General features: G+C 44.8%; 16 non-coding genes across 16 annotated transcripts; 9 read left to right on the top strand and 7 right to left on the bottom strand.

The window, feature by feature from the left end:
* Positions 1-149: 149 nt before the first annotated feature.
* LOC142392527 (5S ribosomal RNA) lies at positions 150-268 on the top strand. The gene has a single exon (XR_012771173.1). It is a non-coding gene; the product is annotated as a 5S ribosomal RNA (ribosomal RNA).
* Positions 269-566: 298 nt separating this feature from the next.
* On the bottom strand, positions 567-685 carry LOC142392316 (5S ribosomal RNA). Its single transcript, XR_012770975.1, has one exon. It is a non-coding gene; the product is annotated as a 5S ribosomal RNA (ribosomal RNA).
* Positions 686-1039: 354 nt separating this feature from the next.
* LOC142393005 (5S ribosomal RNA) lies at positions 1040-1158 on the top strand. Its single transcript, XR_012771630.1, has one exon. It is a non-coding gene; the product is annotated as a 5S ribosomal RNA (ribosomal RNA).
* Positions 1159-1456: 298 nt separating this feature from the next.
* LOC142392315 (5S ribosomal RNA) lies at positions 1457-1575 on the bottom strand. The gene has a single exon (XR_012770974.1). It is a non-coding gene; the product is annotated as a 5S ribosomal RNA (ribosomal RNA).
* A 354-nt stretch (positions 1576-1929) lies between these two features.
* LOC142392157 (5S ribosomal RNA) lies at positions 1930-2048 on the top strand. The gene has a single exon (XR_012770824.1). It is a non-coding gene; the product is annotated as a 5S ribosomal RNA (ribosomal RNA).
* Positions 2049-2346: 298 nt separating this feature from the next.
* On the bottom strand, positions 2347-2465 carry LOC142392313 (5S ribosomal RNA). The gene has a single exon (XR_012770973.1). It is a non-coding gene; the product is annotated as a 5S ribosomal RNA (ribosomal RNA).
* A 354-nt stretch (positions 2466-2819) lies between these two features.
* LOC142392367 (5S ribosomal RNA) lies at positions 2820-2938 on the top strand. The gene has a single exon (XR_012771023.1). It is a non-coding gene; the product is annotated as a 5S ribosomal RNA (ribosomal RNA).
* Positions 2939-7415: 4477 nt separating this feature from the next.
* LOC142392526 (5S ribosomal RNA) lies at positions 7416-7534 on the top strand. Its single transcript, XR_012771172.1, has one exon. It is a non-coding gene; the product is annotated as a 5S ribosomal RNA (ribosomal RNA).
* A 298-nt stretch (positions 7535-7832) lies between these two features.
* On the bottom strand, positions 7833-7951 carry LOC142393186 (5S ribosomal RNA). The gene has a single exon (XR_012771803.1). It is a non-coding gene; the product is annotated as a 5S ribosomal RNA (ribosomal RNA).
* A 354-nt stretch (positions 7952-8305) lies between these two features.
* Positions 8306-8424, top strand: LOC142392008 (5S ribosomal RNA). Its single transcript, XR_012770681.1, has one exon. It is a non-coding gene; the product is annotated as a 5S ribosomal RNA (ribosomal RNA).
* Positions 8425-15449: 7025 nt separating this feature from the next.
* On the top strand, positions 15450-15568 carry LOC142392617 (5S ribosomal RNA). The gene has a single exon (XR_012771259.1). It is a non-coding gene; the product is annotated as a 5S ribosomal RNA (ribosomal RNA).
* A 299-nt stretch (positions 15569-15867) lies between these two features.
* Positions 15868-15986, bottom strand: LOC142393431 (5S ribosomal RNA). Its single transcript, XR_012772036.1, has one exon. It is a non-coding gene; the product is annotated as a 5S ribosomal RNA (ribosomal RNA).
* Positions 15987-17145: 1159 nt separating this feature from the next.
* On the top strand, positions 17146-17264 carry LOC142393500 (5S ribosomal RNA). The gene has a single exon (XR_012772099.1). It is a non-coding gene; the product is annotated as a 5S ribosomal RNA (ribosomal RNA).
* A 298-nt stretch (positions 17265-17562) lies between these two features.
* Positions 17563-17681, bottom strand: LOC142392092 (5S ribosomal RNA). The gene has a single exon (XR_012770762.1). It is a non-coding gene; the product is annotated as a 5S ribosomal RNA (ribosomal RNA).
* A 357-nt stretch (positions 17682-18038) lies between these two features.
* Positions 18039-18157, top strand: LOC142393134 (5S ribosomal RNA). The gene has a single exon (XR_012771753.1). It is a non-coding gene; the product is annotated as a 5S ribosomal RNA (ribosomal RNA).
* A 305-nt stretch (positions 18158-18462) lies between these two features.
* Positions 18463-18581, bottom strand: LOC142392524 (5S ribosomal RNA). The gene has a single exon (XR_012771170.1). It is a non-coding gene; the product is annotated as a 5S ribosomal RNA (ribosomal RNA).
* Positions 18582-25661: the final 7080 nt, after the last annotated feature.

Raw genomic sequence — 25661 nt, 5'->3', positions numbered from 1 at the left:
GAGTCCCATTTTCAGCTGCAGAGAACAATCACATCAGGGAAGTCAACGTGCAGGCTCAACAGCAGCCTCTCAAGCCAGCTCTCTGGTAAAAATAGGGGAAACGTATGGTTCCAGCACCTATATAACATATATTTGTCACAGGGACTGTGGCTTACGGCCACACTGCCCTGAACACGCCCGATCTCGTCCGATCTCGGAAGCCAAGCAGGGTCGGGCCTGGTTAGTACTTGGATGGGAGACCGCTTGGGAATACCAGGTGCTGTAAGCTTTTTTCTCTTCTCTCTGCGGCCTGCATGTAACATCTGACCATCACCGTGTGCCACACAGACACCAGGAAGTTAACCAGCTTGGGCTGCTGCTGATTGGTTGGCAGACACCTCTGTTTCTGTTTGGCTCTCAGTCTCCATGTTGCTGATCCTGGATCTGCTGAGATGTCCCAGGCCATTGTTGGCTTTGATCCTCATACATTTAACTTTGTCCTGAGAAAGGACAAGTTCCAAAAAGTCAAACAGGGACTACTTTTGCATTTGACGTAGCCAAACTGCATGCGCCTGGAGAAGCCAAAAGGCTTACAGCACCTGGTATTCCCAGGCGGTCTCCCATCCAAGTACTAACCAGGCCCGACTCTGCTTGGCTTCTGAGATCTGATGAGATCAGGCGTGTTCAGGGTGGTGTGGCCGTAAGCCAGCAATGGAATCCCAAACCAGCTTTTTATAGATTCTGAAACAGAATCTGTTATTGTATTCCGACTTCTAAAATAGAACTATACCGTTTAGAGAAGACGCAGTTTATGAGCATGTCGTGGGATTGAGCTTCCCTGGTTTCTCTATATGACAACGGACACAAAACTACACACAGGGAACAGAGGAGCTTGACAGACAGTTATCTGAGAGTCCCATTTTCAGCTGCAGAGAACAATCACATCAGGGAAGTCAACGTGCAGGCTCAACAGCAGCCTCTCAAGCCAGCTCTCTGGTAAAAATAGGGGAAACGTATGGTTCCAGCACCTATATAACATATATTTGTCACAGGGACTGTGGCTTACGGTCACACTGCCCTGAACACGCCCGATCTCGTCCGATCTCGGAAGCCAAGCAGGGTCGGGCCTGGTTAGTACTTGGATGGGAGACCGCTTGGGAATACCAGGTGCTGTAAGCTTTTTCCTCTACTCTCTGCGGCCTGCATGTAACATCCGACCATCACCGTGTGCCACACAGACACCAGGAAGTTAACCAGCTTGGGCTGCTGCTGATTGGTTGGCAGACACCTCTGTTTCTGTTTGGCTCTCAGTCTCCATGTTGCTGATCCTGGATCTGCTGAGATGTCCCAGGCCATTGTTGGCTTTGATCCTCATACATTTAACTTTGTCCTGAGAAAGGACAAGTTCCAAAAAGTCAAACAGGGACTACTTTTGCATTTGACGTAGCCAAACTGCATGCGCCTGGAGAAGCCAAAAGGCTTACAGCACCTGGTATTCCCAGGCGGTCTCCCATCCAAGTACTAACCAGGCCCGACTCTGCTTGGCTTCTGAGATCTGATGAGATCAGGCGTGTTCAGGGTGGTGTGGCCGTAAGCCAGCAATGGAATCCCAAACCAGCTTTTTATAGATTCTGAAACAGAATCTGTTATTGTATTCCGACTTCTAAAATAGAACTATACCGTTTAGAGAAGACGCAGTTTATGAGCATGTCGTGGGATTGAGCTTCCCTGGTTTCTCTATATGACAACGGACACAAAACTACACACAGGGAACAGAGGAGCTTGACAGACAGTTATCTGAGAGTCCCATTTTCAGCTGCAGAGAACAATAACATCAGGGAAGTCAACGTGCAGGATCAACAGCAGCCTCTCAAGCCAGCTCTCTGGTAAAAATAGGGGAAACGTATGGTTCCAGCACCTATATAACATATATTTGTCACAGGGACTGTGGCTTACGGCCACACTGCCCTGAACACGCCCGATCTCGTCCGATCTCGGAAGCCAAGCAGGGTCAGGCCTGGTTAGTACTTGGATGGGAGACCGCTTGGGAATACCAGGTGCTGTAAGCTTTTTTCTCTTCTCTCTGCGGCCTGCATGTAACATCTGACCATCACCGTGTGCCACACAGACACCAGGAAGTTAACCAGCTTGGGCTGCTGCTGATTGGTTGGCAGACACCTCTGTTTCTGTTTGGCTCTCAGTCTCCATGTTGCTGATCCTGGATCTGCTGAGATGTCCCAGGCCATTGTTGGCTTTGATCCTCATACATTTAACTTTTTCCTGAGAAAGGACAAGTTCCAAAAAGTCAAACAGGGACTACTTTTGCATTTGACGTAGCCAAACTGCATACGCCTGGAGAAGCCAAAAGGCTTACAGCACCTGGTATTCCCAGGCGGTCTCCCATCCAAGTACTAACCAGGCCCGACTCTGCTTGGCTTCTGAGATCTGATGAGATCAGGCGTGTTCAGGGTGGTGTGGCCGTAAGCCAGCAATGGAATCCCAAACCAGCTTTTTATAGATTCTGAAACAGAATCTGTTATTGTATTCCGACTTCTAAAATAGAACTATACCGTTTAGAGAAGACGCAGTTTATGAGCATGTCGTGGGATTGAGCTTCCCTGGTTTCTCTATATGACAACGGACACAAAACTACACACAGGGAACAGAGGAGCTTGACAGACAGTTATCTGAGAGTCCCATTTTCAGCTGCAGAGAACAATAACATCAGGGAAGTCAACGTGCAGGATCAACAGCAGCCTCTCAAGCCAGCTCTCTGGTAAAAATAGGGGAAACGTATGGTTCCAGCACCTATATAACATATATTTGTCACAGGGACTGTGGCTTACGGCCACACTGCCCTGAACACGCCCGATCTCGTCTGATCTCGGAAGCCAAGCAGGGTCAGGCCTGGTTAGTACTTGGATGGGAGACCGCTTGGGAATACCAGGTGCTGTAAGCTTTTTTCTCTTCTCTCTGCGGCCTGCATGTAACATCTGACCATCACCGTGTGCCACACAGACACCAGGAAGTTAACCAGCTTGGGCTGCTGCTGATTGGTTGGCAGACACCTCTGTTTCTGTTTGGCTCTCAGTCTCCATGTTGCTGATCCTGGATCTGCTGAGATGTCCCAGGCCATTGTTGGCTTTGATCCTCATACATTTAACTTTTTCCTGAGAAAGGACAAGTTCCAAAAAGTCAAACAGGGACTACTTTTGCATTTGACGTAGCCAAACTGCATGCGCCTGGAGAAGCCAAAAGGCTTACAGCACCTGGTGTTCCCAGGCGAATTCTCCTCCAAGTACTAAAGCGATCGTCAGCCGTCCAATGGTTGAGCAATGCTGAGCAGAGCTGAGCAGCGATCAGCCAATGGTTGAGCAATGCTGAGCAGAGCTGAGCGCTCAACAGACCAATCATTGAGCGATCAGGCTCACGCAGGCTCACGCACGTGTGTGACGTCACACTTGGGTCGTCTGCATTTCAAACCAAGATGGCGGTCGCCGGTTACTGTCAAATGTAGCGATACACATTTGACGCTCTCGTTTCCCTCAGGTAAGTTCAATTTTCTTCATTCTTAGCTCTTTCTGTTGGTAATTTGGTGGTGCATTTAGCCAGCTAGGTGTCACTTTTGCTGTGTTGAATGTTTCTATGAAAACCGGCAGATTAACGCGACTGTTAACAGCTGAACCGGCGAATCCAGCGATAGCCTACAGTACACATTTGACGCTCCCGTTTCTCTCAACTAAGTTCAATATTCTTCATTCTTAGCTCTTTCTGTTGGTAAATCGGTGGTGCATTTAGCCAGCTAGATTTCACTTTTGCTGTGTTGAATGATTCTCTTAAAACTGGCAAAAACGATTAGCATGCTGCTGTGAAAATGAATGACCTACCAATCTTCACTGTAATGTAACCTGACGATCCCTGGAAATACTTTAAAAATGTGATCAGACACTCTACCTCGCTTCTTAAGATCATAGAGATGGTGTTACAACAATTTGGATTTGAAATTCGATGTGGAAATATGCTTTAGAAGTGTAAACATGTCAACGATTTGTATGCTAAATACAAAGTGATGAATGAATGGGCTGTTTTTGGTTACTACTTTTATGAGGGCTGTAGGGTCTCTAAAAATGTATTTAAGCCCTCATCTGCTTTTAGTTTTACTCATTTATTCACTTTTTACTGCACCAGATGAAACATGGAGAAGCCGCATCGGTGCAGCGTGTGCGACAAGATTTTTACTGAAAAGTCCAACCTGACGAGGCATGTAAAGATCCATGCCATCGCCAGGGAGACTTTTGATTGTAATGTCTGCAAGAAGAGCTTGACCACAAAATCATCGCTGGTCAGCCATCAACTGCAGCACCAGTACCCCAACATAGTTCTCTACCGGCAAGGAGAGGCCAGGCTGCAGTGTACGTCAGCAGCAAAGTCTGTGGAAGAGGCCCCCAGCACCATTGTTGACCCTACATGGCTGGATCCCAAGACAGCAGAGGCGGCTGCCAAGAGGTCCGGGGGTGAGCTGTGGAAAGGTCAGCTGGTCATCGTGTTTGGGAAGTACGCCGGTCAGACCTTCAGGTGGCTTATTGAAAACAATGTCGGCTGGCTGGTGTGGTTGCTGTTCGAGTACTGTCAGCAGGGAGAGCAGAACGAGCTGATGAAATGGCAGAAGGAGCGACTGCTCGAGTACGCCAGAGAGTTCCCTCCTGTCACATGTCACCTTGACAGGAGGTTGAAGGTAAGATAAACTCAGTTACCTTTTAGACCTGAGTAATTGATGTTAAGCAGTAACCAGTATTAGTAAAAGTATTATTTTATGAGATTAGTCTATAGTTGTATTTTAATTTCTGCAGAAAGCTCAATCAAAGAAAGACTGGGCTCCTCCGACCGTCCCCGACCTCTCTCAGAAAGACCCCAACTACACCACCGATGCCGAGTTGTTGGCTGCTGCAGGACAGTTGCCTGCTCTTGGCTGCTGCAGGACAGTTGCCTGCTCTACCTCCTCCTCAAGATGCTGAAGAACCGAGCCCCGGCCAATCAGCTCACCTCCCCCAGCAAGGTCACAGCCTCTTTGAAGGGACAGTATAAGAGGATTGCAGACCGAGTCCGAGACGACCCCATCCTCGGCGGTCTCGTCATTCCACTGCCCAACTTGAACGCCAAGTCCATCTCGACCACTGCCAGGGAGGAGAAAAAGGCCAACTACGGGGCGACAGTACTGCCGAAGGTGACGCCTCACCTGAAAGTGCTGTCAGACGCACCATTCCCTGAAGCTCCTGCGCTGCCAACGTCCCTCCCACCACCAGACCGGCCTCAGGTCCAGTACCAGCACGTTCATCACAAGGCTGGAAAAAGGCGTGGTGAGAAGCGGTGGTAAGTTGTCATAAGCACTTTGTTTCACCTGTTGGCTGTGGAAAGCAAATAGCACATACGTCATATCGATACTCATTACATGTGTATTTTATATTTCCAGAATATTTGTTGAAGAGCCAGAGCCTGTGCCTTCTGTGAGACGGCCCGTTCAGCCCACAGCGTCGTCCTCCTCCACTCGTCCAAAGCCTGCTGCGCCCACCCCCATTCTGCCAGGGCCTGCTGCATCCACCCACCTCCAGCCAAAGCCTGCTGCATCCACCTATGGACCACCCCCTGTGTCGGCAGCACCCATACTGCTGGTTCTCCCCTCACAGCCACAGGCTCCCTCCGTCCTGTTTCGTGGGCCATCGTGCAGCCAGAGCTTTGTACCTCCTGCACCAACAGTCTCGGCACTCATGCCGAACAAGTTCTTGCGGCCATGTGGGGCTTGCCACGTGCCTAATTGTGGTGGACAGCGGAAGAGGTACACACCTCCCAAGGACAAAGTGGCTGGAAGCACCCAGAAAATTTTTTCCTACTGTCCAACCACTAGGAAATCCACCACCTCTGGGTTTGACAGTGTGGTGTACGACAGCTTCATACACTTTAAATGTGTGGTGGATGCAGAGTTGGAAAAGAGGGGAACTGTGTAAATAATTGTGTAAATAACTTTGTTTGTTTGTGTGTGTGTGTGTGTGTGTGTGTGTGTGTTTGTGTTTCAAAGTATAATCTATTATTTATATAGTTCAAAAGTTACAAATAATGCACTTTACAGTTCTTGTGTTTGTTTTTTTATTTATGTTGCTGTTAAAATGCACTTTATTATCTTTTTATACAAACATGTTCTGGCCTATGTTCAGTATCAAGGCCAATCTAACCTCAATCATTTTAACCGTAATCAGTTCTGATCTAACACAATCAGTTTACATACCCTTTAGTGGTTGTTCATGTTCAGATAATCTGTGTTTTTGTCATGCGTGTTGTTTGTTTGTCTTTGTCAGCTTCATGTCTTTGTGATGTTTGTATGTCTGTCAGCTCCATGTTTAACTAAATGATTGCAAATGATAGTACATGTTTGTCTCTCGTCTTGTCTCGTGTTCTCGCTCGTAGATCTGTACCTTGTCGTGGTGAGCGAGCTTTAAACCAAACAGATCTTGTATACTTGTGTTTTCATGCATTGCCTTTTAAATGAAACACATTCTGGATGAAAAATAAAAGTTGTAAAAGTATTTCAAGTATTTTGGAGTCTCTGTATGCTTGAGTTTCAGAAGGGTTGGGATAGTGTAAGATAACACATCAATTCACTGATACATTACACCCTTTCTTAATTCAGCCCAAAAATGTAACAGTTACACACTTTTCCACTTGACTATATGAATCTCATCAACTGAAACTATGAAAATAATACACAAAACATTCAGCAGACTAGTGGATTTCAATAGATAGATAGATAGATACTTTATTGATCCCCATGGGGAAATTCAAGAAATTAGAAAGGAAATCAGGCTTTGTACATAACAATTTCCGTAAATAACACTTCAGGATTTTGACCACCAGATGGCACCATCCGTTTTGATCATTTTCGATCGATCCCAGGGTTGAGCAATATGTACTTGGGGGGGTCATGAGCCATTCCCAGGCGGTCTCCCATCCAAGTACTAACCAGGCCCGACTCTGCTTGGCTTCTGAGATCTGATGAGATCAGGCGTGTTCAGGGTGGTGTGGCCGTAAGCCAGCAATGGAATCCCAAACCAGCTTTTTATAGATTCTGAAACAGAATCTGTTATTGTATTCCGACTTCTAAAATAGAACTATACCGTTTAGAGAAGACGCAGTTTATGAGCATGTCGTGGGATTGAGCTTCCCTGGTTTCTCTATATGACAACGGACACAAAACTACACACAGGGAACAGAGGAGCTTGACAGACAGTTATCTGAGAGTCCCATTTTCAGCTGCAGAGAACAATCACATCAGGGAAGTCAACGTGCAGGCTCAACAGCAGCCTCTCAAGCCAGCTCTCTGGTAAAAATAGGGGAAACGTATGGTTCCAGCACCTATATAACATATATTTGTCACAGGGACTGTGGCTTACGGCCACACTGCCCTGAACACGCCCGATCTCGTCCGATCTCGGAAGCCAAGCAGGGTCGGGCCTGGTTAGTACTTGGATGGGAGACCGCTTGGGAATACCAGGTGCTGTAAGCTTTTTTCTCTTCTCTCTGCGGCCTGCATGTAACATCTGACCATCACCGTGTGCCACACAGACACCAGGAAGTTAACCAGCTTGGGCTGCTGCTGATTGGTTGGCAGACACCTCTGTTTCTGTTTGGCTCTCAGTCTCCATGTTGCTGATCCTGGATCTGCTGAGATGTCCCAGGCCATTGTTGGCTTTGATCCTCATACATTTAACTTTGTCCTGAGAAAGGACAAGTTCCAAAAAGTCAAACAGGGACTACTTTTGCATTTGACGTAGCCAAACTGCATGCGCCTGGAGAAGCCAAAAGGCTTACAGTACCTGGTATTCCCAGGCGGTCTCCCATCCAAGTACTTACCAGGCCCGACTCTGCTTGGCTTCTGAGATCTGATGAGATCAGGCGTGTTCAGGGTGGTGTGGCCGTAAGCCAGCAATGGAATCCCAAACCAGCTTTTTATAGATTCTGAAACAGAATCTGTTATTGTATTCCGACTTCTAAAATAGAACTATACCGTTTAGAGAAGACGCAGTTTATGAGCATGTCGTGGGATTGAGCTTCCCTGGTTTCTCTATATGACAACGGACACAAAACTACACACAGGGAACAGAGGAGCTTGACAGACAGTTATCTGAGAGTCCCATTTTCAGCTGCAGAGAACAATCACATCAGGGAAGTCAACGTGCAGGCTCAACAGCAGCCTCTCAAGCCAGCTCTCTGGTAAAAATAGGGGAAACGTATGGTTCCAGCACCTATATAACATATATTTGTCACAGGGACTGTGGCTTACGGCCACACCGCCCTGAACACGCCCGATCTCGTCCGATCTCGGAAGCCAAGCAGGGTCGGGCCTGGTTAGTACTTGGATGGGAGACCGCTTGGGAATACCAGGTGCTGTAAGCTTTTTTCTCTTCTCTCTGCGGCCTGCATGTAACATCTGACCATCACCGTGTGCCACACAGACACCAGGAAGTTAACCAGCTTGGGCTGCTGCTGATTGGTTGGCAGACACCTCTGTTTCTGTTTGGCTCTCAGTCTCCATGTTGCTGATCCTGGATCTGCTGAGATGTCCCAGGCCATTGTTGGCTTTGATCCTCATACATTTAACTTTGTCCTGAGAAAGGACAAGTTCCAAAAAGTCAAACAGGGACTACTTTTGCATTTGACGTAGCCAAACTGCATGCGCCTGGAGAAGCCAAAAGGCTTACAGCACCTGGTATTCCCAGGCGGTCTCCCATCCAAGTACTAACCAGGCCCGACTCTGCTTGGCTTCTGAGATCTGATGAGATCAGGCGTGTTTTTTTTTTTTTCTCTTTTATTATCAAAAAGTACAAATTTCAAAATACATCAAATTACATATTTACATGCATACTCATTTGAACCTTATATACACATATATTATTTACAATACAGTCAAAGCAAAAACACAAATTTTTGAGGCTATCATTGGGTCTTTTCCCCCTCTTCCATCCCACAGACCTCCTCACCAAACCATATAAATGGAACCAAAAGACAGAAAACCAATATCACAAAACAAAAAGCTAGTGAGACAGCCCGTGGTTCTTCACTTCCCTCTCGCCCACAGGCCCCCTCACCAAACCATAGAAATAAAAATAAAATTTAAAAAATAAAAATATAACTATTAACAGAAAAACCAACTTGACAAAACTAAAACAAGTGAGACAGCCTGTAGGTCTCCTCCTTCTCCTCTCGCCCACAGGCCCCCTCACCAAACCATAAAAAAAAAAAAAAAAAATAAAATAAAAAAATAAATAAAAAAATAAAAAAATAAAAAAATAAAAATAAAAATAAAAATAAAAATATAACTATTAACAGAAAAACCCACTTGACAAAACTAGACAAGTGAGACAGCCTGTAGGTCACCTCCTTCTCCTCTCGCCCACAGGCCCCCTCACCAAACCATTGAAATAAATAAAAACATTAAAAGCCACCCTTGCTCTACCCAAAGTCTAACTTCACACCCCCATCCCCAATCTGTATGAACGTGCTCCCCTCCACAAAACCCTCGGTGAACTCTTCTGCCCCTAAGTGTGTTAAAACCCTGTGCACGTCCCTTTTCGTGATGCTTTTAAAAATACTCCACACCTCCACTTTCTTTTTTTCATAATGGGCTATGTCCCTCCTCATTTTAACCGCGTACCTGGCGTGACTTAAAACATAATTTATCAAATTTGCATTCTTCCCTTCCATCCTTCCCCTCACTCCAAACAACCACACCTCTCTCCAGCCCGTTTCCCCCCACACTTCTTTATCCCAACATCTATTTATGAATTTTCTCATTTTCTTAAAATACTCTACCAGTTCCCCACATTCAACAAACTCATGCATACACGTTTCCACCCCCACACCGCACACATCACATTCTTTCTTTACATTCACATCAAATCTACTTATTAATAAATTATTAAAAATCCTGTTGTGCCTCAACATAAAATCAAAATTTTCACATTCAGGGGTGTTGCATCTGACCCTTAGGTTTCGCCATATTCCTTTTTCATCCATGTCCTCCATCACCCTCTCCCACACTTTCTCCGCTGCCGGTCTCTTTACTTCTTTCCTTCTCAGACTTCTGTATATCACCCTTGCTTTCACACTCATTACATTCATCCTCCCCTCCCCTTCCCCCACATACATTCCCATTTCTCCAGCTTCATTTTCATTTTCCCCCACCTCGCCCTCAATCATTCTCACCCATTCACTCGGCATTCCCTCCCTTATTTTCCCCATAACCCCTTCTGCCGTTCTCAGCGCCATCTCATCCCCCCTTTCTCTCACCTCGTCCACCATCACCTGTGCCCTCATAAATCCTGGTACATATTCATACACTATATCCCTCACTTACCTAATCCCTGCCCTCCACATCAGCCTATTATATATTTTGCTCCCCCCACACGTGATTTTTGGGTTTAAAAACACTGGCTGCTCCCACACCTGCCTCACATTCTTACATTCATACTCCACATTTTTCACAAACTCCCCCCACGCTCCCAGCACCTCCTTATGAAACTCAGACACTCCGCTCAACATACCTTCCTTCAAATCCATGTACACCGCACTCCCACCACATCCACCACATTCATCTATTGCCCTCCCTAGAAACACCTTCCACACTTGATCTTTTTTATTTTTTAAATATCTTACCATCATTTTCACTCTCATTGCTTTCTTTTTCCTTTCTAAATTTATTAGTTTTAACCCACCATCCTCGTACTCATTCTCCAACACCTCCCTAGCTATCCTCACTCCTTTCCCATCCCATAAAAACTCATTCACCATTCCCTCCATCTCCTTCAACACTCTCTCAGGCACATCCAACACATTCATCACATAACCAATCTTACTCACTATTAACGCATTCACTACCACCACCTTCCCCCTCAGTGTAAGCCCTCTCTTCTTCCAAAACTCCAGTGTTTTTTTGATGCTATTCATTAGCCCTTCATACTGCATATCTCTCCCTTCTCTGGCCTCTATCCCTAAGTTTACACCTAACACTTTAAAATAATCCTTCTTCTCCTTCAACCCTAGTTCTGTTTGCCCTGCTCTACCTGCCCCTATATACATGACCTCTGACTTTTCTTTGTTCAATTTCGCCCCTGATGCCCTACCATACAGCTCTACACTCTCTAAAACCTCAGCTACGCTCTCCCTGTCCCTAACCGTAACTGTCATGTCATCTGCATACTGATAAACTAAACTTCTGTGCCCCCCTGGCAACTCTATGCCTCTGATCCTGTCGTTTTTCTCCAGCATCGCCGCTAAAGGCTCTGCAGATATCGAGTACAGCAGAGCCGATAGCGGACACCCTTGCCTAACTGACCTCTCTAATCTAAACGTGTCTGTGATTATCCCATTTATTTTAACACAACTAACTGCCCTATCATATAACCTCTTAATCCATCCCACTAACCTCTCCCCAAACCCTACCTTTTCTAACACCCTGTACAAGTATGTGTGGTCTACTCTGTCAAATGCTTTGTTCAGATCTAAACTAACCACTAACCCTCCTGTTCCTCCCTTCATGTAATCTATCGTGTCCCTGATGCTACTTATTGTGTCTGCTATGTCCCTACCTGGTATGCTGTAAGCCTGTGTGCTTCCCACCACCGTCCCTATTACTCTTTTGATCCTGTTTGCTAGCACCCGTGCTAATATTTTATAATCTCCATTTAACATGCTCAGTGGTCTGTAGTTTTCTAATCTGTCCCTATCCCCTTTCTTGTGTATTATACTAACTAATCCTGTCATCATACTAACTGGCATCTCTCCCTTTTCTTCTATCCATTTAAATAGCTTATCTAACACAGGCACTAAATCCTCTCTAAACTCTCTGTAGAATTCCCCTGTCAACCCATCTAACCCTGGACTCTTATTCCTCCCTAACCCCCCTATCGCTTTCTCTATTTCTCCCGTCCCTATCTCACCCTCACACATGTCCCTGCCCTCCTCTGTTAGCCTAGCCCTCACCTTTGCTATTACCTGCCCTATGCTCTCCTCATCTACCTCTTCTTTCCTTAATAAGTCCCTATAAAACTCTTCTACTCTATCCGCTATCCCTACAAAATCTTTTATCTTCTCTCCCTTCTTCCCTTCTACCTGTTCTAAGAAATTCCTCTTCTGCTTTGTCTTCTCTAACCCTAAAAAAAACCCTGTGCACTTCTCTCCCTCAATGGCGTATCTGGCCCTGCTTCTAACTATCGCTCCCATACACTTCTTCTGCTCTATCCCTTTCAGCTCCTCCTTAATTCCTATATACCTCCCTAAATCATGTCCTGCTTCCCTATCTGCTCTCTCTGCTTCTCTGTCTAATTCTCGCTTTAACCTCTGTTCTCTTTCCTTCTCTTCCCTACTCCTGTTTCTACTATAAGCTATGCTCAAATCCTTTATCTCCTCTTTAAAGCTTTCCCACCACCTCCCAATGTCATCCTCATACATGTTTTCATTTATTCTCCTTGCAATACATTCTCTCACTTTCTCCTTATACTTTCTTTCTTTCAGCAACTCACCACTCAAACACCACACTCCTCCCCCCCTCCTCTCTATGCCTTGTCCTAAACTAAACCCTACCATCATGTGGTCGCTCAGTGCAGTTACCCTATATTCTATCTTACCTATCTTATTCTCTATGTCCCTCGTACTGAGCACTAAATCTATCCGGCTCTGCTTTAACACCCCTCTCACCACTTGCCTCCTTGTGAACTCCCTCTTCTCTGGATTCCTCTCCCTCCATACATCTATCAATCCGTTCACTCTCATTACCTCTTTCAACACACCTCTTGTAGAGTCGCTCTTAAAGCACACACTCGCAGATGCATCCAATCTCCCACACCATACGTTAAAGTCTCCCACCACCATGCAGTTCTCCCCACACATTCCTCCTATTCCCTCAAAAAAGACCTTTCTCTCCTTCTCCTCATTTGGTGCATACACATTTATTAGTCTGTATTCTTTCCCCACATAATCGAACGTGATCCCTATCACTCGCCCCTCCCCATCATCCACACACTTCTTTATATTGCCGACTACTCCCCTCTTCACTAAAATAGCCACCCCTCTGGACTTTGCCCCACTATTATTCACATACATTTCTCCCATCCATTCCTTCTTTACTTCTCTCATGCACTCCTCATCCCAATGTGTATCTTGCACACACATAATATCCCCGTCACACACCTGCCAGGCTTGTTGCCTTCTGTTGTTGTCACGCAGCCCATTTACATTAAATGATGTAATTTTTAACATAAATAGTAGTATATACACAATTATCTTTCTCTTCATTTTAAACTCTTTTTCACCTTCCCAATCCTTTTCACTTCTCTTTTCCCCAGAGGCCTTTTTCTAGTTGCCATCACCTCCTCCATGTTATCCCCACTGCTGTCTGTTACTTCTCCCATTGCCCATTCACATTCCTGCCCTGCCCGCAAGTCCTCCCTTGACCCCCCTACCCCCCCTCCCCGCTGCCTCCTCAGTCCTCTGCTTGCTCCACTCGTCTGCCGTCTTCTTCTCTCCACCATGGCTCTCCTCTCCTCTCCTCTGTCCTCTCCTTGCTCGCTGCCGTTGTGGCCATCTCTCTCCTTCTCCCCTCTCATCTGCGTTGGTGTCTCCTCCACCACCGTCAGGTCCTCCTCCTCTCCGTCTCGCTCGCCTCCCTCCTCCATCTGCTCCACCTCTCCGTCAACGAGCTCCAGGTTCTCTCCTTCACATCCGCTCTGCTCCTCCTCTCCGTCAACGAGCTCCGAGCTCACTGCTCCACCTCCGCTCTGCTCCTCCTCCTCTCCGTCAACCAGCTCCAGGCTTCCTGCTCCACCTCCGCTCTGCACCTCCTCTCCACCAACGAGCTCCAAGCTCACTGCTCCACCTCCGTTCTGCTCCTCCTCTCCGCCAACAATCTCCTGGCTCGCTCCTCCACCTCCACTCTGCTCCTCCTGTTCTCCGTTGTGCTGCTCTTTGTCTGTCCCATTATTGCACTCTCGTGCGTAATGCCCCTGTTTTGCGCACTTATGGCACTTGAATTCCGGACATTCTCTTAGAATATGTCCCGGCTGGATGCATAGCCGGCATACTTTAACTTGTCTGTCATGTATTACGCGAAAGTATTCTCCCCCCTCCAGGGTTTCAAATTTGGTCGAATACGGCAGCGATTGCACTTTGTCGTTGAATTGAACCTTGCAAAATCGCGTGCCGTCGGCCACGTCTGTTCCAGGCCATTTCCTCCTTTTAATCGGCGAAGTTGCCTTCACCCCCCAAGTTGCTAATTTTTGGCATATTTCCTCGTCAGTGATGTACGGGGGCAAGTTAAGGAAGGATACAACCAGTTCATTGCTCCTGACTTCCTTTGCCATTACCCGCACTCCCTTTAATAAGAAGCCGTCCATGAGGCGCGCCTTGCCTTTCCCGTCCTGCATGGTGATTTCATATGTGCTCTTTGCCTTCATTCTGCAGGCAAGAACTATACCGCAGCTTTCTTTTATGCCTCTCAGCAACTCCATCAAAGTCACTTTGTCTGGCCCTGCTAGCTCCACAATCACGGTCAGCTCCTTTTTGAAGCCACCGTCTTTCACATTTTCTCTGTCATTCTTCATATTCTCTTCATTCAAACTCGCACTTCTGCTTTCTCCATTCCAAATTGCTGCATTCACTTCTCCATTCTTTCTCACTTTCTCTCCTCCATTTTCATTTCCTCCTTTATTCATACCTTCATTTACTCTCCTAATCTCGCTTTCTTTCCCACCATCATTCACTCGCCTGTCATCCGTCAGCCGTTCTCCATTGTTCAGTATCGTTGTCATTTTCCGTTCCATTGTTTCGTTTGCCATGGTATCCGTCCGGTTACAAAACACACGAAACGAGGACGTTCCCCCGAACAGCGAAGCTGCTGGGGGAATAAAACAAAACACACAACTATACAAACAAATCTAACTCACACACGATCAGTCAAAACACTCACCAAACACTTTCACTCACTCTTTCAAACGCACGCGCTCTCTCTCAATCAAATTGCTGCAGGGCACCGACTGTCACAAGTGATCATGGGGGTGTGGCCGTAAGCCACAATCTCTGTGACAAATATATGTTATATAGGTGCTGGAACCATACGTTTCCCCTATTTTTACCAGAGAGCTGGCTTGAGAGGCTGCTGTTGAGCCTGCACGTTGACTTCCCTGATGTGATTGTTCTCTGCAGCTGAAAATGGGACTCTCAGATAACTTAGTGTCTGTCAAAAGCCTCTGTTCCCTGTGTGTAGTTTTGTGTCCGTTGTCATATAGAGAATCCAGGGAAGCTCAATCCCACGACATGCTCATAAACTGCGTCTTCTCTAAACAGTATAGTTCTATTTTAGAAGTCGGAATACAATAACAGATTCTGTTTCAGAATTTATAAAAAGCTGGTTTGTGATGCCATTGCTGGCTTACAGCCACACCACCCTGAACACGCCTGATCTCGTCCGATCTCAGAAGCCAAGCAGAGTCGGGCCTGGTTAGTACTTGGATGGGAGACCGCCTGGGAATACCAGGTGCTGTAAGCCTTTTGGCTTCTCCAGGCGCATGCAGTTTGGCTACGCCAAATGCAAAAGTAGTCCCTGTTTGACTTTTTGGAACTTGTCCTTTCTCAGGACAAAGTTAAATGTCTGAGGATCAAAGCCAACAATGGCCTGGGACATCTCAGCAGATCCAGGATCAGCAACATGGAGACTGAGAGCCAAACAGAAACAGAGGTGTCTGAACAACCAATCAGCAGCAGCCCAAGCTGGTTAACTTCCTCGTGTCTGTGTGGCACACGGTGATGGTCAGATGTTACATGCAGGCCGCAGAGAGAAGAGAAAAAAGCTTACTGCACCTGGTATTCCCAAGCGGTCTCCCATCCAAGTACTAACCAGGCCCGACCCTGCTTGGCTTCCGAGATCGGACGAGATCGGGCGTGTTCAGGGCAGTGTGGCCGCAAGCCACAGTCCCTGTGACAAATATATGTTATATAGGTGCTGGAACCATACGTTTCCCCTATTTTTACCAGAGAGCTGGCTTGAGAGGCTGCTGTTGAGCCTGCACGTTGACTTGCCTGATGTGATTGTTCTCTGCAGCTGAAAATGGGACTCTCAGATAACTGTCTGTCAAGCTCCTCTGTTCAGATATCTTGAGACTCGGGACCTTACAATCACTGACCAAGTTCGTAACCTCGGAGTGTTGATAGACTCAGATCTGACTTTCAGCAGCCACATCAAAGCTGTCACCAAGGCAGCTTTTTACCACCTCAGAAACATCAACAGAATTAAAGGTTTCCTCTCCCAAAAAGACCAGGAGAAACTCATCCATGCATTCATCTCCAGTAGACTCGATTACTGTAACGCTCTTTTAACTGGACTTCCCAAAAAGAGCATTAAACATCTGCAGCTCATCCAGAACGCTGCTGCTAGAGTTTTAACCCGGACTAAGAGATCTGAACACATCACACCAGTTTTAAAATCTTTACACTGGCTTCCAGTCAGTCACAGAATAGATTTTAAAAGCCTGCTGATGGTTTACAAATCCCAGAATGGTTTAGGCCCAAAATACATCTGTGATATGTTCAGAGAATATAAACCCAGCAGAGCTCTTAGATCCAAGGACTCAGGTCAGCTGGTCCAGTCCAGAGTCCAGACTAAACATGGAGAAGCAGCATTTAGCTGTTATGCTGCAAATAAGTGGAACAAACTGCCACTGGAGATTAAACTTTCACCAAATGTAGACATTTTTAAATCCAGGTTAAAAACATTTCTTTTCTCATGTGTCTATGCATGAAATATCTTTTAACTTATCTCTTTATATTATTTTATGTATTTTTAATGCTTCTTGCACTCCCTGCTGCAATGCTTTTATTTTATGTAAAGCACTTTGAACTGTTTGTACATGAAATGTGCTATACAAATAAATTTGATTTGATTTGATTTGATTCCCTGTGTGTAGTTTTGTGTCCGTTGTCATATAGAGAAACCAGGGAAGCTCAATCCCACGACATGCTCATAAACTGCGTCTTCTCTAAACAGTATAGTTCTATTTTAGAAGTCAGAATACAATAACAGATTCTGTTTCAGAATCTATAAAAAGCTGGTTTGTGACTCCATTGCTGGCTTACGGCCACACAGCCCTGAGCACGCCTGATCTCGTCCGATCTCAGAAGCCAAGCAGAGTCAGGCCTGGTTAGTACTTGGATGGGAGACCGCCTGGGAATACCAGGTGCTGTAAGCCTTTTGGCTTCTCCAGGCGCATGCAGTTTGGCTACGTCAAATGCAAAAGTAGTCCCTGTTTGACTTTTTGGAACTTGTCCTTTCTCAGGACAAAGTTAAATGTATGAGGATCAAAGCCAACAATGGCCTGGGACATCTCAGCAGATCCAGGATCAGCAACATGGAGACTGAGAGCCAAACAGAAACAGAAGTGTCTGCCAACCAATCAGCAGCAGTCCAAGCTGGTTAACTTCCTAGTGTCTGTGTGGCACAGGGTGATGGTCAGATGTTACATGCAGGCCGCAGAGAGAAGAGAAAAAAGCTTACAGCACCTGGTATTCCCAAGCGGTCTCCCATCCAAGTACTAACCAGGCCCGACCCTGCTTGGCTTCCGAGATCGGACGAGATCGGGCGTGTTCAGGGCAGTATGGCCGTAAGCCACAGTCCCTGTGACAAATATATGTCATATAGGTGCTGGAACCATACGTTTCCCCTATTTTACCAGAGAGCTGGTTTGAGAGGCTGCTGTTGAGCCTGCACATTGACTTCCCTGATGTGATTGTTCTCTGCAGTTGAAAATGGGACTCTCAGATAACTTAGTGTCTGTCAAGCTCCTCTGTTCCCTGTGTGTAGTTTTGTGTCCGTTGTCATATAGAGAAACCAGGGAAGCTCAATCCCACGACATGCTCATAAACTGCGTCTTCTCTAAACAGTATCGTTCTATTTTAGAAGTCTGAATACAATAACAGATTCTGTTTCAGAATCTATAAAAAGCTGGTTTGTGATTCCTTTGCTGGCTTACGGCCACACCGCCCTGAGCACGCCTGATCTCGTCCGATCTCAGAAGCCAAGCAGAGTCGGGCCTGGTTAGTACTTGGATGGGAGACCGCCTGGGAATACCAGGTGCTGTAAGCCTTTTGGCTTCTCCAGGCGCATGCAGTTTGGCTACGTCAAATGCAAAAGTAGTCCCTGTTTGACTTTTTGGAACTTGTCCTTTCTCAGGACAAAGTTAAATGTATGAGGATCAAAGCCAACAATGGCCTGGGACATCTCAGCAGATCCAGGATCAGCAACATGGAGACTGAGAGCCAAACAGAAACAGAGGTGTCTGCCAACCAATCAGCAGCAGCCCAAGCTGGTTAACTTCCTGGTGTCTGTGTCTGTGTGGCACAGGGTGATGGTCAGATGTTACATGCAGGCCGCAGAGAGAAGAGAAAAAAAGCTTACAGCACCTGGTATTCCCAAGCGGTCTCCCATCCAAGTACTAACCAGGCCCGACCCTGCTTGGCTTCCGAGATCGGACGAGATCGGGCGTGTTCAGGGCAGTGTGGCCGTAAGCCACAGTCCCTGTGACAAATATATGTCATATAGGTGCTGGAACCATACGTTTCCCCTATTTTACCAGAGAGCTGGCTTGAGAGGCTGCTGTTGAGCCTGCACATTGACTTCCCTGATGTGATTGTTCTCTGCAGTTGAAAATGGGACTCTCAGATAACTTAGTGTCTGTCAAGCTCCTCTGTTCCCTGTGTGTAGTTTTGTGTCCGTTGTCATATAGAGAAACCAGGGAAGCTCAATCCCACGACATGCTCATAAACTGCGTCTTCTCTAAACAGTATCGTTCTATTTTAGAAGTCTGAATACAATAACAGATTCTGTTTCAGAATCTATAAAAAGCTGGTTTGTGATTCCATTGCTGGCTTACGGTGTGGGAGAAGGATGTCATGACATGCTCATGACTTCTGGCCTAGTTACATCCTGGGCCTTGTTGACTGGTTCAGAATATTGTTGATAGTTAGAATGAGCGTGTTTATGATAAACTGCGAAAGCTAGGCGCCTCCAGAGAGGGCCACGTACACTTGTTATGATAAAACGGTATAAAAGGGTGTCACCAGATGAGCTCGTCGGACATTTTGTACATTCTGTATGCACATTTGCTGTGACGGTTTGTTCAATAAACTCCCCAATGGACGGCTGACCAACGCGGGATTCGACTCTAATTTCTCCACAACATAATGGTGACCCCGAATTCGTGAGAGTTTGCATCTGGATCCCGGCGGAGCGTGTCCTCTGTGCCCCGACAACCGACATCAGCTGTTACAAGCCGGCAGGTGGGATTTTGTTCCTACCATTACGCGGTTAATCTCGGTTAGTGGAGCACAGCTGACGGCTTCTTCCGGCTTCCCCAAATTTAAAAGAACACAGGAGAGAGACGGATCCTGCACACGGTAAGCTCTTCCATTGTTTACTTCTGCGCAGGGGGGCTGCTGAAATTGTTTGGGAAATTTTGGGCCAAGAGGTGCCATATGTGTGAATTGGGATAAAATTGGGTAAACAGCAGCTTGTGAGAGTTGTAAAGCAGACAGCTGTGGTCAGTTGGTCTGGCTTGTGTTGTTGTATTTTTGTGGTAATTAAGAAGGGCTATAGTCGCTGCGCTCCGGCCAATTGTGAATCGGATGAATTCAAACTGGATTAATTAATAGCTGTAAAGAAGCGGGTAGGTTGTTGAGCAATCACCAATAGTACCTCTTGCATCCTATCAGCCATCCTTCAATGCATTGGGGGGAGGAACACTGACGGGAGTACGGGGTACACTAGACTCATTAAACATACGTGAAAATTATTTTCACTAGTCAAGGAGTAAAACGAATACTGATAATTGATTGACTGGCGAACATTAAAGTTCAACGATTGAATCAATCAGGCTTTCAAAAAAACTCTGAAATGAAAAAATCCAGTTCTATGAGGAGCACATTTTAAGTATATATGTTTATATCATTTTATATATCTGCCTAGAACTCTTTGGAGTTATCCGAGACCTCAGTATAAAGACATTTTGAGAAGAAAATTCAAATTCGTTTATGAAATTGGCCACAGGAGATTATTATTGAGAGGTCACAGCGAAGCTGGTAAAATACACGTCAGCATCTGTTGCTTTGGTCAAGAAACCATATCACAAGGCTTGTAGGGAAAACACATTTTGTATTCCATATATTGCCGACACCAACATCTCCTGAAAAATTAAAAGTCTAAATGAAAGAAATTGATCATTTAAAACTGTGAGGATTTGAACGGTGACTGACGAAACTTGGATCGACCGACTTGGTGTGAGTGTGTGTGACCGGTCTCTGTCTGTGTCTGTCAAATATGTGTGAAATCTGATGTTTTATGTGAATCTAAAAGAAAAAAGAAAAGAAAAGGAAAAAGTTATTTTGTGTGATAAATCAAGGTTCTAACCTAACTCATATCATCCCTTGACTTGTGAGTATTCGTAGTATTTTAAGTTAAACTCAGATTTGCTTCATTGTTATAATTTGCTTCATTGTTATAATTTGCTTAATTGTTATAGTCGCCACATTAATAACTTGGGGAGATAAGGAGTTGTTGCAGTAATGTGCTGTTATTTTTAAACGCTGAGTGTTTATTTCTTTAAGATTCTGTATTTACGTCGAGTGCATCTTCTTATTATTGAATTATTGAATACTGCTGTGATCGGTGTTAAGTTTCTAAAGTTCTAGTTTCAACAGACGTGTTGAAGGTGTTTTGGCTTTCAGGGGGACAGAGGGTGCTGCGCGGGCACGCGGCTCGTGTGCACGCGGCTGGTTTGTCCTTGACAGTTTTCTGCTGCTGCAAATGTTCGTGTGTGATCACATTTTCTTTCCTTGTGTCTTCCAGGGGCACTTTATGGTTGAACTGTAATAATTATTAGTTTTCTTTAGGTAATGTGCTAATTGCAGAGTTGTTATCAGTCGAGTAATGAGGGTTTCGCAATTCCTAAGGGAGAGTTTCTGTCCGTAGGCCATCGATTCATCACGTCGTTCGACGTGAATGTGACATTCCTGATAAAGAGAGTTTTCGCTTATGCATTGTTTCTGTATCTTTTGGTCTGTAGTTTCCCTGTCCACAGCGTGTTAAATTGTATTTCTTTCTCTGTCTTAACAAATGCCATTTTGAGGTGAAGAATAGTGCAATTGTTATTTCTGGGTTTGATTTGTATTTTTTTTTCCCTGTCCAGCTGGAAAGTTTGTATTTCCTCCTCTTTCTTAACTTGTCACAAAAAGTGTGACAAACGCCATTTTGAGTTGGGGTGTGGTTCAATTGTTATGCTTGGGAGGAGTTAATAACAGCCTGGGAAACGGGCTTAGTGGTGTGTTCATATTTGGTTGGTTAGAAATTCACGTGGTTCATTGGAGGCAGGCTTAGAGGTGTGTTCATATTTTATTGGTTAGAAGTTACGTGTCTCAGACGTGTTTCATTGGAGATAGATTTAGAGGTGTGTTCAGATTTCATTGGTCAAAAAAAATAAATAAATAAATAAATAAATAAATTAATTAATTTATTTCATTGGTCAGAATTGACGTAGCTGTGACGTACATTGGATCATCTGGATTGGTGGAGGACATTGTGTGTGGATTGGATCGGCAACATACGGATGTGAGCAAAAGTTGGGGCAACGCCTTTAGCCCGAGTCACTTCAAACAGAGTAAGCATTAACTGAGCTTTCGATTAGCAATAAATTAACATTGGGTAGCATTAGCAATACAGCAAGTATTGATTAGCAATAATTAGTATTGATTAGCAATAACTAGCATTGTTTAGCATTGATTAGCGTTGATTAGCAATTAATAGTATTGATTAGCAATAACTAGCATTGATTAGCAATCACTAGCGTTGAATAGCATAATTAGCATTCAATTAGCATTGGTCAACAAGGAAGTTAGCATTGATTAGCAATAGTTAGCATTGGTTAGCATTAGTAGCATTTGTTAGCATTTCGTTAGCCATAATTAGCATTGATCAGAAATACAATTAGCATTGATTAGCAATAGTTAGCATTGGTTAGCATTAGTAGCATTTGTTAGCATTTCGTTAGCCATAATTAGCATTGATCAGAAAGACAATTAGCATTGATTAGCAATAGCAATAAGACAAATATTGGTTTAAATCTTAATTAGCAAGAGGTTAGCATTTATTAGCAACAGCTAGGAAGCTAACATCAATTGGCATTGGTTAGCAAACATTAACATTAGCAATAATAGTAACCGAACTCCAAACTAGAAGTCAAAAAGCTAAATTAGCCTAACATTGAATTAACATTGGTTTAATTAAAAAAAAAAACAAAAAAAAAAACAACCAAGAGCATAAGCTTTCAAAGCTAACATAGGCTAACCTTAACATTAGCATTGACAATATCCAATCCAATAATTAGCTGCATCTAAGCTAAATTTAGCCGAGCATAAATTAGCATTGATTAGAGTTAGTTTAATTTAAATTGACTTTCAAAAAAAAAAAAAAAAAAAAAAAGGGGGAATAAGAATAATAAATAAGGAAAATTTAGAAAATAAATAAGTAAAGAAAAAGTCAAAAGTCAATAGAAGGGAACTAACTAGGTGAAACAATGGATGTAACACCAACAATAATCATCAGCGCCAAACATCCTGAACATTCCAAAGATATTAAAAAGATATCTCTAAAATGGGAAGAACGAACAAAAAATAACGTCTCACCCTGGCCAAAAGGTGGCACTTTCAATGTAACTACCTGTAAGATTATGGAACAAAGGATTAAAGCTTACAAACCAAAGGACAAAAGCAAAAAGAGACAGGAAAAAAGAGAGCTTGAAGTAAAAGTTTTACATTTCTTTGAAAATGCAGAGCTATATCCAACACTGCCAGGAGCAGTAAACAGACAAGGAGATTCTGAAATAAAAAATCATAAAATATCTCATGAACGTCCAGAACCACAAATAGCTACATCAAGCAGTCATGGAGCTCCTGAGCCAGACGCTGTCTGTAATTCAGATCAGGCAGGGGGACAGCTCCCACAATATCAAAAATCACCAGAACTGGCACCTCCAGTTCAAAAGGCATCTTCTGAAGAACATAAGAGTCCAACAGCGTCAGCACCGAGTTTGATAGAAATGACGCAGGGACAGTATGTGCCGTGGCAGATGCTCGTCCTAGGGGGGCTGGTTGCTCGATTGCCGGACATTCACACAGGTGCAAGTAGATGGATAAGAGCTTTTGAACAAGAGTCTGTGAATAAACTGTTGTCTGTGGGACACATTAAGGCAGTGTGGGCACTGTGTTTTGGAACTTCTACCATGGAGGGCATTTTGAGACACAGTGAGAATGACTGGATGTTGAGCCACCGAGCTGATGGAACTGATTTTAATGCATATCGAGCTGCACTCTGGAGAGCGTTACGAGCTGAGTTTCCCGTGGGAGTGGACCTCGAAGCATTAAAGGGGGAGCCACTGTCAGGAACAGAGAGTCCGGCTGTGTACATTGCACAACAATTGAAGAAATGGAGACAAGGGTCTGAGGGGGAAATCAAGAAGAGCCCAGCTTGGGTGACATTGTTCAGAGTTTCCATCAAAGAGGCTCTGCCTGCCCCAGTTCAGGGGAGGCTGGAGGATGTGGTGGGGTTGAATTCAATGTCACATGGACAATTCCGAGACAACGTGGTGCATGCAGTAAACAAATACAGAAAAGAACTGAAACGGAAGGAGCAGGAGAAGGACATGCAAAGGGAACTTGCACGGTTGCGGTTAGAAGAACTGCAAGCGAAGCAAGAAGTACGAAATGAGGCCATAACAGCGGGGGCCGCTGAACAGCCATCACAGGGGCAAGTCCATCATCGACCCTGTCAAAGGTCAAGAAGAGGTGCACCTGGAGGACGAAGGTCCTCGGGAGCATGTTGGGCCTGTGGCGAGAGGGGACACTTTGTTTACAGTTGTCCGAGAGCACCGAGAAACCCGAGTGTTTGGCAGGACCGTGGCCAGTCCCTGCGGGGCGGAGCAAGTGGCCCGGCAGGTCCAAGGCGTTCCTCTGGCAGAGGAATCCCAGTATTGGTTTACATTGACATATAGAGGTAAGAAGTACACTTACATTAGACGTGCTCAAAAGGGTTTAAAAACCGCCCTCAGGTGTGTCATTATTACAAAACAAAACAAAGTTTTTAAGTTAAATGTGTCACGATTACTAAGTTTTCAAAACTTGAATTTAAATATGTTACTATTACAAAACTATGACTAAGTTTCTAAAACTTAAATGTAAATAGGTCACTGTTACTAGGACAAAACAAAGTTTCTAATTTAAATTTAAATAGCATCGATAGCCTAAATTAGAGTATCTATTTAAGCCCATAGGGAATTACTGATATCTCTCCATCCCATTTGGAGGGAGTAAGAAAAGCGCCATGTCCAAAATAAATGAATAAATAACTAAGGAATAAATAAGTGAAATTAAAATAAAACAAGTATGATCTTCTTTTGGGAAGGTTGTGCAATGAAATTAGCTTCCTCTGAAAGGAATCATGAAAAATCCAAAGATCAAAGGTTGAAAGCACAACTGGAGAGGACAAACGAGGCTAAGTTAGCCTTTGGAAATTTGAAACAGAAGTAGCAAGAGTCATCCAAAACGGCCAACACGAGTCTATGAGTAGCCATTTTTCTTATATGTCTCCAATGAAAACATAAGATTTCAGAACTAATAGATCAGAGTAGGTATGTTGTGACTCGGACAGGATGTTTGCAGGTTGTGCATCTTTTGACACGTCCGGATGTGAGAATACAGAAGTGTACTACATCGGGATCTGCGGATGTCATTCCACGTGAGTTTGAAGGAGAACCACATGAGCGTGTGTCAGAAGCTGTGAGATACATTAAACTGAGACCTGACTTAGAAGCAACTCCACTTGTGCAGGCTGACGTCACTTATGTTGTGCATGATTCATGGTGTGAGATCATTTGGGTGATCATGAGGTTTTGCAGTTGTGAAACAGGAAGGTGGAGAACTTTGTGACGGTGAAAGCTGAGAAGTGTGAGCGGCCATGTTCGGCACAGTTGGCTGAACTGAAGGCACTAACGGAAGCATGTTGACTGGTGAAAGGTAAGGTTACGAATGTGTACACAGTTTCTGCATATGCTCATGATATTTGCTATTTGTTTGAAGCAGTTCGGAAGCAGAGAGGGTTCAGGAGGTCAGACGGAAGTCCAGTGCGACATGAGGTCCAAATGAAGGAGCGGATTGCGGTCATGAAAATTGAAAATTGGCAGTGATACAGTGTCAAATAATCGTAGAGGTAACAAAATGGTTGGTAAAGGTAATATCGCGGCTGATGAAGCAGCGAAAGTAGCATCAAAGTGCCAGCTTGCTGTTTTGGCACCAATGGTGTTACTGGAGCCAGAGGTCGCGCCATCACAAGGATATTGGTCATACATATTGGATAAATAGTCGTAAATTTTTTTTTTTTGGTAAGATAATTGGTTCATCTGTTTGTCATTCCATCAGAGATTAGCTCAAATAATGGTTAAGTGTTTGTTTATAAAAGTGCAAGAGGCATTCTGCAGCAGCTGCGAATCAAGCAGCGCTGTGGGGCCGTTTATCATCCACAGAGTCAAGGGATGGTTGAGAGGATC

This window comes from Odontesthes bonariensis, chromosome 11 (genome assembly GCF_027942865.1).
Source record: "Odontesthes bonariensis isolate fOdoBon6 chromosome 11, fOdoBon6.hap1, whole genome shotgun sequence".
Taxonomy (NCBI): Eukaryota; Metazoa; Chordata; class Actinopteri; order Atheriniformes; family Atherinopsidae; genus Odontesthes; species Odontesthes bonariensis.
Note: the sequence above shows the minus strand (reverse complement) of the source record. Positions and strands in the feature narration are given on the sequence as shown.